Consider the following 6,133-nt stretch of genomic DNA (forward strand, 5'->3'; position numbering starts at 1 on the left):
TATGTTACCGTACTCAACAAAGATTGCATCAAAGCATTATTACGTCTAATCCCACAACATTTATTTCAATACGTTTGATGAGACAGGGAAGTTCCAACAAAAAGTTGAATATAGAATTCGCCAGTACTCCGACTGTACCAACTGTAGGTTTTGATGTAGGTTAGTGCTGCATTCAAAATCAAACATCCAGGCTCGGAAAATGGAAAAACCCTCAAGACAAATCGGTTATTCAAGTGAAGTGGTTCGGAAATAACATCAACATTGACCAGTAACAAAGACACAAGGGAGTGCATTTTAAATGTACTTTTAGAAACCGGTAAGCTAGAGTATTGCTGCTCTAAATAGAAATGAAAAAGATGAAAAATGAATAGAATTCATGTAAAGCAAAACAAAACAGAACAATTCCATTTTTTTCTACGAGCATAAACGCATCAGTGACTTTAAACATTGAAAATGATTTTCATAAATCAATCACAATGAAAGCTGGAATTGATAATTAGCTTGAATCAAAATAATAAATATCTGCATTTGCATCGTCATCCTCTCAAAATATTTGATATAATTTTGTTACTATTTCATGACCACAATAGAGAGGTAAATATGCCTTCTTTCACCCAAATGTGAAAGTAACTTCTAGCAAATCGATGCCTCACTGCATCTTCACAGTTGCATCAAATAACTGGGGAGTCAGACATAGGCCTAAGGTGAAAACAGGTCCACCAGAGGGCCCAATCAAGCCCATAAAATGACTTTTTGAAGTGGAAAGATGACAGACAATTTTTAACCCAAAACTGAGAATCAGGTCAAGATGCAGTAATGAAGGCTGACCTTACTGAGTGTCAGCTATCATCAGCATCAAATCCACACGATGGGGGTGAATATGTAGAAAGATGCATGAAGACCACAAATAGAGGGAGTAACACTTCATTGTATTTCACACAAGGAGACATTGTTTAAATTTGCATGATTTCCTTGTACCTCTTTGTACTTCAGTAAAGTGCATTTTGAGTTTCTTTGGTTGTCTTTTTTTTTCTTTCTTTCTTCAGCCAGCTGTTGATTGTGGCCTTTTTCAGCTGTGACTGGATTTTGAGGAGATACAGTCACCTTTTGGAAATGCTTCAGAGGTCAATCCAGTCCCAGCATCTCTCTGATATCAGGGCCTTGCATGGCAGCTGCCTGCACTGGTGTGTGAATGTGTGTGTGAATGAGTGAACGTGATAACTCAATGTAAAGCGCTTGGGCTTTCATGCACTGTAGTTCATTTACCATTTGATCATTTGATCAATTCATGAAAGCCCAGCTTAAACTTTAAACTGCCCTCCAATACGCTGCTGCTGCTGTGTGATGGAAGTGTTTGAGAAAACACACAATGAAAAAAGAAATCATATTATTTCTCTGTTCAGGGCATGTTTCAGCATTTTTAAATGTGGTGAGGCTGCACGAGACTGTAGAGAACTTAAAAATGGTCGAACAAAGGCTTGTTCTGTTACTGCTCAGTCTGAACTCCTGATTTCTGTCTGTAGATTTAACAAACCAACAACAGTTGTTTAATATTGAATCTTTCAGTCATCACAGTTATTTCAGGTCAACAGGTTCTGGACAAATTCACCAACCGATTCTTTTTTTATGCTTCATTCTGTTTGAGTTTTGGACTGTTGTCAAAGACAGAGACGGATGGCACAGAAAACAGCGAAATGTCACAAACCTTTACCGGTGTTGATTATCAACAATGACACACACAAAGTCCTAGATGACAAACAATAGTTATAACACTGGAGAAAAATATTTATCCGTATTCATTCAACACAAAATGTTCATTATGAAATGTACATCAGATATGCTAAATAATGTTAAAATAAGGACATTAATAAGGAACCAATCAGAAACCAAAACATCTTCAAGAATGGAACTAACCCCATCCAAAAATAGAGGTATTTTCATGAGTGACCAGAAAATGTGAGTGTAGTGATCAGTTCAATACTTTTCGACATTTTATAATTTTGTATATTTGGTATATGGAGGTTATTATGCTGTCATTTTAGTGATCAACTCCCCTTGAGATACAAGAGGCTATATTTGGCTCCACCGGACCACAGTTTGACCCTCCTGATCTAAATGATCTCCTGTATTATCTTGTAATTTGATATTCGCAGTTTGAACACCAGGCGTCGCTGTGTCACTATGTGGGTTAAAGTGTTTATATACTGATGAGATTATTCAGCATTTCCATTGCAATGCAGGCTACTACTCTTAAGATTACGCACCAAACACAATTTGAACATTTCCCTTGATTTATTATTATTAAAATAAACTATAAACAGGATTTTTTGTAGTATAATCAGTTATTGCATAGTGTGGAATATCAATAAAAAAGTAATAATTTCAAACCTATTTAAAAACATTATACCTAATTGGATGAGAATACCATACCAGATGTTAAAACTTGGGCATAAAATATTTCCCTTTTTGAATTTGATGGCAGAAACACATTTAAGAAAAAAAGAGAAAACATTAGGATCAATTGCATGTGTGAAACAGATCTGTTGCTGGAGTTCTGTGGTATTGTCTCATTTCTGTACGATGGAGGATTCTCAAACAGTCCAAGGCAGGGCCGGGTCTACGCAGGGGCAAGAGGGGGCCTGGCCCCCTCAAATAAATGTTGTGCCCCCTCAAACTAAATCCCCCAAAATATAGTCCCGGTTCTGACCCCAGACCTGAAGGAACCACCGATCAGCTGATCAAGATCCACATTCTCCACTATGAAGACACACATCTGTTTTATTTATTTTTGTATTCTGAATAAATAAATGGTTCAGCTTTTGTTGTAGATGTTGGAGGTGCCTTAAAAAAAGGCGATCATATCTCTCTTCTTCAATAAAACCAAATACAAGCCGAGTGTTTCAGACTCCTTCTGTCCATCTTAAATGCGTTTAGCTGGAACAGCAGTGGAATGTTTGAGCAGCGGTGGACACGAACTGGCCTGATGAGAAGAGTTTTATTGGCATGAAGTAAATTCCACTCCCTCCTCCACTCAGCCTCATTATTAAAATCACTATGAGTGTCCTTCATCACTGTCTACCAATCACTCCCAGCATGCACTGCGAGAGAGAGAGAGAGGCCGACAGAGAGCGAGAGAAGAGTTTGTTCATATGGAGGAAGATCAGGGAGTTCAGGAAAAATAAGCAGGTTTTTAACCAAGGAGAAGGGGTTTTGATGTGATTGATTCCCTGGGAGGGCTTCACTCTGCAATCTAAAAATTTAAATAATCTAGAAATTATATTGATTTAAAAAATTAAAACCAAACTAAAGCAAAACAATGAATGTTTTTAAAAGGGGGAATTCATTTAGTAAAAATAAATTCCTGATTATATTAACATTTGGTCACAAGACAAACTGTCTTGGCAGAGTTTTCCCATTGTTCATCTGAGAAAAGGCTTTCAACGTAGCATTGTATCAGACGAATCAAATAAGATGGCTGCTACTGACAACACAGCAAAGCGTCCATTGGTTAAAAGAAATAATACTCTGAGCAGTTTATCTAGAAACGTTAATCAGTGTAGCAGTATTTGTACTTCACTACTAAATTTTCAGAACTCTTTCCACCTCTGGAAGTTTGTCAAAATAAATTTCTATTTTTCTGTCTTCAGTCGTTGAGCAGTGGCCAGAAGATCCACCTGTCAACCGTTTGCTGGATAATGCTGCAATGCATGTGATTCAGGCCTGTGTGAGAAAACTGATTTCCCCAAGACTGCCAGCTGCGTGCAGGGTCAGAGGTCACTGCTGGAGCCATTGACAGGTTTGAGGAAAACCCTGAGGATGATTATTCAGGGTTAAAGAAATCAGACAACCTGTATTTGCAAGGCAATCTATTTTTTTTTAAAAAAATGTTAACCTGCATGGTATCTGTTTTAAAATGACATGAAAGAGCTCAGGAATTTTCGGCTTATTTTAAACCCTCCAAAGTAAACTGAAAAATAAAAAAACAAAAACAGCTCTTTCAGTGGTTCCTCCTCATCAGCTGGTTTGTGTGTGCTTCCTCTACAACCCTGAATAAATCCTCCTTGAGCAGCGTCAACACCTGGACTCCTCATCTTTGGTTCTTTCCACCAAAAATTCCACAACAACAAACAGCAATTTTTATTCTTTTTTTTTTTTTTTTTTTTGACAAGTGGGGCTCAGACTGCAGCGTCATTTCCAAACTGAGAGCTGATTGGCTGCTGCCGATGTAGGCGGGTCCTGATCTCAGCCTGATCTCACGGGCCTGATTAGTGATTGACAGATAGAGGGAGACGCTAAAGCTAAGGCTAACTATCGGAAGTCAAAATGGATGAAGGTCGTTATTTAAAAAAAGAACCGCCGTGCGCCTTTCTTTAAAGTGAGTCCGCAGCTTTGGTGAGTGAAAGCATATTTAGATATGCGCATGCACACACACGCACACAATAATAGACCGCATATAAGAACTTTTACAATTGGTATAAATCTATGCACGTGCTACCCAGCACGGAGCATGCGCAGATCAGCTGGGTGTCTCCATGACAACCAGACTGTTGAAGTCATCAGAAGATGAGAGCTTCCTGAGGTCCTCTGATCGAAGGGTTCATTCTGTCCGTCTAGCGAGTCCAGCGAGTCGAGCAGCGTAGTTTTGGTGTTTTTTTCATGTCTTTTCAAGACTTTCCTCCAGCTATTATGGAGAAATCATTTCTCCGGAACCTGAGTTCCACCCAGGCTGACCAGGCCTACAGGCCACGGGTAAGACAAGAGCATTCAGTTCTTACAAACACAAGTTAGAACTGCTTTATCGAGTCTGTGAAGAAACTACACCAGCACTCTTTTTCTGAGTGTCACATTTCTTCCAGACTACAGAATGCATATTTATCTCTCTGTTTTCCCTTTGCAGAAAAGTTTGGATGAGGATGTCCAACTTTGCCCACAGCGTATGGGGTCATGGGCACAAGGATGCCGTGGATGGGCTCCAGCTGGGAACTCTGGTAAGCTCTCCTCGATGTCTCTCTTTTTTTTTGTGATCAAATATTTTATTTTATTAGAAAAAACTGCATACATATAATTACATGGTCACAAAATGCCCAAGGCACAGAACACGCCAATGAACATAGCGCAAATATGAACAAACAACGAGTGAGAAGGAAAAACAAACAAACAAACATGGATACAGGATATAGGGATATAAATACATTTATTGTGTAATGTCCTTGTCGAATAAATAAATACATAAATGAATAGAACACATGCTTTAATTCGGGCTGTCAGTTTCAATCAATACACTTAAATACAGTTGTTATTGTCATAGATTCAAACAAAGGTGCTTCAACCAGGAAGAAAAATAAAAGTGCTCTGAATTACTGCAATAAACAGAAAAACGAGTGAGCAACAACAAACATAAATATTACTGGGAAAGGGAATTGAAATAACTGCCATACACTCACCTTTTCAATATTAATAGCTTTAAATTTTATACTACAACATAGTTTTATTATAGATTTAAATCAGGGGTGGGGAACCCTGGTCCTGGAGGGCCGCAAAACTGCATGTTTTCCATGTCTCCCTGCTTCAACACAGCTGATTGCAATGAGGCTCGTTATCTGGCTTTCTGCTGGACTTGGCCATGAATCTTGATTCGATTCAGGTGTGTTGAAGCAGGGAGACATGGAAAACATGCAGGTTTGCGGCCCTCCAGGACCAGGGTTCCCCACCCCTGATTTAAAGAAAGGTTCTTCAACCAGGAAGAAAAATAAAAGTTCTCAGAAGTACAGAATTATTTAAGGTTGTAGTGATTATGGTGACACTTTACGTTTTTTGTGGAATTTCTCTTCACTGTTGCAGCATCTTGTAAATTGTAGACAGTGTCTTAATCCAGCAGCACTACCGCCTGCTCATAGAAATCAATGCTTGAAAGACAGATACTTTTAATAAAAATAAGCTTGTAGTAGGGCTGGGCGATATGGCAAAAAAAATGATCACGATTTTTTTTTTCATATCATTCAATCTCGATTAAAATCACGATATGTTATATTGTTTTTAAACCAGTTTTAATGCATCTGCACTGAAAACTAGAACTATAGAATAGTTTAACATTTTATTAACAAACCAAGCAAATAGCAATGCAAATTAAATA

This window comes from Salarias fasciatus, chromosome 18 (assembly GCF_902148845.1).
Source record: "Salarias fasciatus chromosome 18, fSalaFa1.1, whole genome shotgun sequence".
Classification (NCBI taxonomy): Eukaryota; Metazoa; Chordata; class Actinopteri; order Blenniiformes; family Blenniidae; genus Salarias; species Salarias fasciatus.